This window comes from Ambystoma mexicanum, chromosome 10 (genome assembly GCF_040938575.1).
Source record: "Ambystoma mexicanum isolate Mex_15411 chromosome 10, UKY_AmexF1_1, whole genome shotgun sequence".
NCBI classification, from domain to species: Eukaryota; Metazoa; Chordata; class Amphibia; order Caudata; family Ambystomatidae; genus Ambystoma; species Ambystoma mexicanum.
This window is the reverse complement of record NC_090932.1, coordinates 412,286,075-412,293,990: the sequence shown is the minus strand read 5'-3', so window position 1 is coordinate 412,293,990 and position 7,916 is coordinate 412,286,075. Positions and strand designations below refer to the sequence as shown.

The following is a 7,916-nucleotide window of genomic DNA, read 5'->3' as shown; positions in this document are numbered from 1 at the left end:
CTTCCCATTGGTTAATCAATTTAAATGTGGGAATGGTCTTCAGTTTCTTGAATAATTCTTTGCTGATGGAGCGCCTTCCATTATTCAGGCATACTCTGGTTCCTCCCCCTCATTTAACTCAATGGGGAAAAACAACTGCTCGCCCTTTTTCTGAATGTCTGTCAGACTCTGAGCGGGCCCTTACTTGTCTGGTTTCACGGGACTTAATGTTTCTTCTCAATTTAGACTAGTATAACGTTTTAGGGTGTTCCCTTCCAGTGTGGATTGCCAATTAAAACTGGGAGGAAGGTTGATTTTCAAGAATGGAGAAGGATTTCCATCACCAGTTGATCAGTTACGTGACAGGTATATAATTGGTACTCCTTTTTAATATTATAGGACTGTTAGTCTGAGTCCAGAGGACCTTGTTTACACAGTCGTTCAGAGGTGATAACCTCATCAGGAGATTGTTCCCCAGTAAACAAGGTGTGACCTCTGGAGTCACAACTATCACTGGATGTTTCAGCCAATGCCGTCCAATATTTATTTTCAGATCTGCAGTCCCTTCGACAGAAATATCATTCCCATCTAAATTTTTGAGTTGTGCGTGAAGTGGCGGCGTAAGTGGAATTTGGTGCCTCCCCCCGTCCTGAGTTTAGTTGGTTAAAGGCCTTTTTGGACAGGAGGGTGGCTTGGGATCCAGTATCCATCAGAGCTATAACCCTACACCTTGTAGCATAACCGGTGCATACAATCAGCCTTCTTTCTCCTCCAATGTGCAGAGAAAATGTGAGTTATTGAGCAGCCCAGTGGTCATTTTCTTAATATTGAACTTCACCACTGTGTGATCTTGGGCAATTTTATGTGTCAGAGTTCGGAATCTGTAAAAAATACTTTGCAACTCACAATGGGCGTTGATGGAAAATCCTTCTTTTCCCCGGCTCGTTGGCTGTCCCCTGTTACCTGGCAACAGTTCTCAGAACCTGTTTGGGGAAAGGACACCCCCCCTGTTTCAATTCTGTCTGTCTCAGATGTTTGGGGTTAAATAGTTTCTGGTTCTGAGTCAGTCTCCATATTTACCCTGTCCAACTCTGAGTCTTTTGGGACCCATTTTTCTTTGTGAGGGCTCCCCCGGTTTTTTAAAGAGAAGGTCTACTTACCTGAATCCTCCAGGGATTCTTCTCTTTCAAAGGGGATAATCCAGAGTTTCTCCACAAAGTGGGTTCTTCTTTGGACTCTCCTAATTACCCTTTGCTCTTTGGGTTCTAACATTTCGGGGGTAGAAGAAACTCTTTCAGGCTGAGAGGATTTTAGGGGTTCTGTTAGTGTGAAAAGGGAAGCTTCCTCTAGGGCTTGGCATCCCCTTCTACCCAGGACCCCTGCTCAGGAACCTGTGATTTATCAGAGGTTTCCTCCTGTCATTTCCCCCTTGGGGCACCAGTCCTGGGTGTTGGGGAATTTTGGGAAGCAGGGTTAGGTTGAGAGTAGGACTGAGCCCTCAGCATACGCCCCAGATCATCAGTCAATTGCTGGACCTGTTGCTGCAGTTGCAAGACCTTGTCTGGGAGGTAGGGAGGTCTCAAGTCACACCTCTGCTATGACTTGAGACCATATGACTCTGCTCGGGCACTGGAAATTCCCCTCATCATTTTCCATCCTGAATCTCCCTTCTCCTGGTTTCAGGGATCTATTGTCCTGGAACCGGGGACAGAGAGAGGAGGATTGTTTTCGAAGTTCTGGTTTGGGGGATATCTTGGGAAAAAGTTCAGTTTGGGTGGTGGACTGATACCTCTATTCTGAGAGAAGTTTGGAGGGAAGATTCCCAGGGCAGTACTTACCTGATTAGTCCCCCCCAGGTCCGGGGGAGTGTATACATTACCCCAGGATTGGTTTAGGACCCTTGTACGTAGGATTTATATAGGTGGAAGGATCAGAGGGATCATTGTTCTGGGCCCCTGTCAGACTACCATTCATTTGGCCCGGGATGGGGGTTCCATTCTACCTTCCATTTTGCTTGTTGGCAGGAGGATTTTTAGGCCCCCCATCTCCAGATCCAATGGAGGGGTAGTTTTTAACCTCTGCCACCTTTGCAGCAGCAGGGGTGTTAGATGGTTTGGGGGTTTTGGCAGTATTTTTGCTCTCAACAGGTTTCTGGACCTCATAAATCCTGCTGGCCTGTTTAATCACCCAATCCAGGGTCCTATGCTTGTGAAAATCACACACCAACTGAGGGATTATGCATTTGGGAAGGGCATGGAAATATGTAGTTATGAACTCCCTACTATTGGTGTTCACCGGCTGGGAAGTCTGAGAAATTGCCTGCTTTAACTCTGTTAGTATGCATTTGTCTATGATAGTTTAGCTTGGGCTAAACTATTCACTAATCCATTCATCCATTAATTCATTCATTTAGTATGAGCTACGTCTAGCATTATAGTTTGTTTTGATCATAGATCGAGATTTGCTAATAGCCATGTAATTGGATATGGTTAGCTTGTTATTTTGTATAGCGCACATTCAGTGTTTCTAAGAGCTATTGGTTTTGTCCATCATGAATCCGGCTCATGCTGAGCACAGTGACGGAAAGTGTGCTCGCAGGGAACACAGTGTGAGCAATGTTATCATAACAAAGTGACTCTTGGCAGACTGTTAGAAAACAACCTTGAGTGCTGCTCTGCTTTGTTTTCGTCCTGCAGTTAGTCTGTCTCGATGCGAAAAGATAGGAATGTTACATGATAGCTTGCTGTTCTTAGAATAGAATGTAGAAAAACATGTCAGCATGTTCTAGTACAGTACACAATTATGTCATACCTAGCTATAGAATGCTGGTTGCCATAGAATGTTTTCCACACATACAATTGTAGAATGTGTCATTGTTCTGTATAACAGTAGATTGCTGTTCTGTTCGGTAGGTTCGGGAGGTAGGCTGTCTCAGAAACTTAGAGCTTGTAGCTGGCTGTGAGAGTAGAACAGTACTGGGGGAGTACTGAGTACTGAGAGTGCTCAGTGCTATGGTGTTCAGTAGAGCATTGCTAGAGGGAAGCTGGAAGGGTTGGGGTTCCTAAAAGCACTCATTGCTAGAGAGTGCTGCTTGTTAGAGATTATTGATTATTGCCATGCCTGAATAAAGATGCACTCTGTTTTTAAATATCTGATTTCTGTGTCTTTGTGATCTTCTATATTTTGTTTCCATAGCATAGCATATATTTAGCTTCACAAAATGGCACCCAATGTGGGGTCCTCCCAATGATGATCGAGAAGTCATTTGGGACTGGAGTACCAGAGGATCCCTGCTTGCCGAGTAGGACGAAAGTTCCTTGGAGCAGCTGTACTTAGATGACCATGTTCCAAATTTGTTTGAAATAGTTTTGTTTTGAAAAATGTGAGCTCATATTTTGCCAGGCTGGAGAAATGTTTTGTTTAAAGATGCCTGAAGTTAGTTTTGAAACTCAAACGTGTTGTGCAGATTTGTTTGTTCACAAAATACCCACAGGGTTAGAAAATAAAATAATGAGTCTGTGGACTGAGAGCAATACGGGATAGACTGAGAACTATGTTAGACAACTGGGATGTGGTCCCAGAATCAGTGCACCAAGAGAATGAGGAGATAGGGGTGACCCAGGAGAAGAAGTTACCTAGGGCAGATTCAGTTGTGATAGATATCATGTCACAAGAATGTTCCATTGGCAGTTCAATGGTTCCAGATATTGCCTTGTCAGGGCAACAGAATGTTTTTGTAGGGTTTGCATGTACACCAGAAATATGCCCTATGTCACAGCTAGTACCCATTACTGTTGGTCCCTTTACAGAGAAATGCCACTTGCAGACAACCCATTATGGAGAGAACCTATTGGGAGTGAATGTGTTGAGAGAATTGTACACAGTGATTCAGTGCAGTTCTGATGGTGTATACCTGACAGTGTCCTTGCAGAGAAATCTTTCAACACAGTACTTAGCATTGCATTCTGATTTGGTGGAGAAAGGTGACATTGAGACAATGTATGACAGCAATTGTAGTAGCACTATTGTGGCAGCTTTTGAAAGGGTGACAATGTTTTGCCCTACCGTTTTGCAATTTATGTAGAGGACAAATTGACCATGATTTCTGCACAAGGAGTATGCTTTTCTGTGAATGATGCATTGACCTTTGCTACAATGCCACGAGGATACACTGATAGTACTAGCATTGACAGTAAAGTGCTTAGAGTACAGGTTGACAGTTTAGAGTTGTCACAACATTGCACATTGTTACTAGCAGCAACAGACTGTTGTGAAATATGCCAGAAGGGCACTGTTACTTTACTGAAGGATCTTGCAAATGCAGGAGAGAACATTTCTTTGAACGAGTACCAGTCTTGTCAAACTGAGGACGCCTATGGGGGGTACCTCTTGTTGAAGGAGGGTATGAGAATGGCTACAGAGATTGCTCCAGAAAGAATACGTGTTGCATAACTATTGCCAGGGGATGCTTACGGCAGAAAGAGAATGCTTTTGTAACACTGAAAACAGCCATGTGTTGTGCTGCAATGGAGATTTTGAATTACGTGAAGATGTTTGTTGTGTTTGTATATGTGAACGATGTATGTGCTTTAGCAGTGCTAGTCCAGGAACATGATGGGCGAGATAGTCCATGGGGATATTTTTCCTTTGCATTGGGCCCTGTTGGTTATATGCTACCTGAATGTTTTAGAGCAGTAGCTACAGCAGTTGCTTCATGCAGAGAAAGTGAAGGCTAGGTGCTTCATAGAGCTCAAATTATGACAGACCGTTGTCACCGTCTGAACTAGTACACATTGAATTAGAATGGCCAGGTGGCGTGACACTGTGTAGCTCTGCTCTACACCGACCTAGTCAGTCCCTGTCAGGAAGGACCCCGCTGCTGACAAGTGAATGAGCAGCAGATGTCACCCCCTCTCCACCGCCTTCTAATGCGACGCTTACCCAGAATCCAGAGTGCTGGGGTTTAACAGCAAGATGGCTGACAGCGGTATGGAGGAGTATGAGAAAGAGGGGAGCTGCGTCCCAGTGCTGCACCCTGAGGAAATAAAGCCATTATACCCATGGATACAGTGAATCTCTTGGTCAGAAAAAAGCAATGTTGATGATTATAGCACCTGGGATATTGTGAAAGATACAAAGTATGGCATCTATGAACGTTGTAGAGAGCTTGTGGAGGCTGGTTATGATGTCCGACAACCGGACAAAGAAAATGTCATGCTCCTACACTGGGCTGCAATAAACAATCGGATTGATCTTGTTAGGTACTACATATCAAAAGGTTATTTTGAGGATCAGTTTGGAGGAGATCTACATTCTACACCACTACACTGGGCAACAATGCAAGGTCACTTATCCATGGTCGTACAGCTAATGAAATGTGGTGCAGATCCCTCACTCATTGATGGTGAAGGATGTAGCTGTATTCACCTTGCTGCTCAGTTTGGTCATACCTCTTTTGTTGCATACCTTATTGCAAAGGGACAGGATGTAGATATGATGGATCAAAACGGGACAACCCCATTAATGTGGGCAGCGTACAGGACTCACAGTGTGGACCCTACACATTTGCTGCTCACCTTTAATGTGTCTGTAAATCTCGGTGACATGTATCACAAAAACACAGCACTGCATTAGGCTGTCCTGGCAGGGAACAATACAGTGATTAGTATTCGTCTAGATGCTGGTGCGAACGTGGATCCTCAAAACATCAAGGGAGAATCACCTCTTGATTTAGCAAAACAGAGGAAAACCATTTGGATGATCAACCATTTACAAGAAGCAAGGCAAGCAAAAGGATATGACAATCCATCCTTTCTTAAAAACTGAAGGCTGATAAGGAATTTAGGCCGAAAGTTATGCGGGGTACTCCTTTCTTGGTTTTTGGCTGGTTGGTTTCATAGCAGACCTCGACATTGATTCCTGGCTCATTAAAGGGCTAATGTATGGTGGAGTTTGAGCTATAGTACAATTTCTTTCAAAGGCATTTTTGATCACTCCATGCACAGTGCCCTGCGGCTTGGAATTTATCTGGCAACCGAATTTTGGATGTGCGTGACATGGTTTTTCTGGTTTTGGAATGATCTGAATTTTCTGTTTGTACATCTTCCGTTCCTTCTGACTAGTGATTGGCAAGACACTGAGATTCTAGCATTGCTGTCTCTGACAGAGACTAGAACAGGTTTTACCTTGTATGAATTGTGAAGAGCAGTGTAATGAGAAATTGATAGCTTTGCCTTGTGTGAAAACAGCTTTATGATGTGCAATCCCTGATACCGATTTTTTTCTTTTTGGTTTCGAGATACATCTGATCCAGACTGGCCTATGCATACAGACTGGTCTGACAACTGAACATCCATGCTCAGCGATGTTGCCGAGTACAGCTGTTCTGTGGAATGCTGTGAGGCCTTATAGTATGAACAAGATATCTGCTCCGCTTTGAGAAGTACACAGAACCTGCTGGCTGATTTCTAGGCTGATAGAGATTTGCCTCGTAGAAAATCCCTGCAATTTGAGAAATGTTTTTCCCTGCTGTGTTTGGAAATGGGAAATGTTATCACAAGTCCATTATGCAAGCTGTTCACATAGACGGCGAGAGAAGAATTTGGAATGCGCTTACCTTTGCCCTAAAATGGGAAAGGAGGATGTAGGGGAAGAAGAATACTTACCAATAGGTACCCCGGTTCTTTCATTGAGAGAGGGAAATAATTACACTTGTTTTGAGCAACATAAGGATCTGTTGAGATCTGCATTTTCTGAATTGTTCTGAGATCACTGTGTGCGAGAGTGCCACAATACAATCGATAGGGAGAGACTTCTGGAGTGAGGGAGAGCTAGTAAAGTGCCACAGCAATGGGAATTGTGCGGCACCCACATGAAACCAATGATTTGTTTGCTCCATTTTGCCCAAAGATGCTTGCTTGGATGCAGAGAGGGGCAGGGAACAAATGAGTTTAATCCCACGAATGAACTTAAGTCTAGAGTCTATGTCAGTGAGGCTTCTTGATAGACACTGATTAATGTACACATGCTGGACATTGAAACGATTCCCAAGTTCGAGTTGCGCAGATGTAAGGATATGCACAGTTTTGCTACAAAAATGATCAGGTCAATAGGAGACCATTGGTCAGCTAGAAACATATTTTATACTTGGTCTGCTAATGACCTTGGAATTACTACTCTCTCTTGTGTAATAGTGACTGCACAACATCAGAGAAAATCGTTGTCCATGTCCATATCACATGCTACACCTGCTTTGATTTGCTATGCTATGTTTTCTTTTTGTGTAGACACGCTTGATTGAGTACACATGCTTGATAGTTTGCATTTTGAGCACCAGGATCTGATAGATATATATATTTATCCTGCTATTTGCTATTTACACGACTTACAATGTTTTCAGGTTATTAGGATGGATGCACCACAGTTTTGTCACTATTGCAGTTATTGCAGACATCAATTTAGGATGCTGCCTATGTATAGAATGCCACAGCTTGTTTAGTATCCGTGCTATGTATCATGGTAGATTTCCAAAGATTTGCCTTCTTGCACTAAGAGAATATTGCACCATGTTATTGCTTCAGTATGCCTTAGTATGCCTGAGTATTTCGCTACACTACTTGCTTCTTTTATCCATGTTTTGACTGACACCTGTCATGTTACTTGTGTGATGTAATTGCCTGATGTTCACACTATTGTCTAGTATTACTATTCTGAGATGGATTAGAACATGCTAAAAGGGCCATTTGCTAGTCTGCATTTTTCTATGATAGTTTAGCATGGGCTAATCCATTCACTAATTCGTTCGTTCCTTCGTTCGTTCGTTCGTTCGTTCATTCATTCATTCATTCATTCATTCATTTAGTATGAGCTATGTTTAGCATTATAGTTTGTTTTTATCATAGATCGATATTTGCTAATAGAGATGTAATTGGATATAT

General features: G+C 43.0%; 1 pseudogene; it reads left to right on the top strand.

Moving 5' to 3' along the window:
* Window positions 1-4,944: 4,944 nt before the first annotated feature.
* LOC138492878 (palmitoyltransferase ZDHHC17 pseudogene) lies at window positions 4,945-6,180 on the top strand (annotated as a pseudogene).
* The last annotated feature ends 1,736 nt before the right edge of the window (window positions 6,181-7,916 follow it).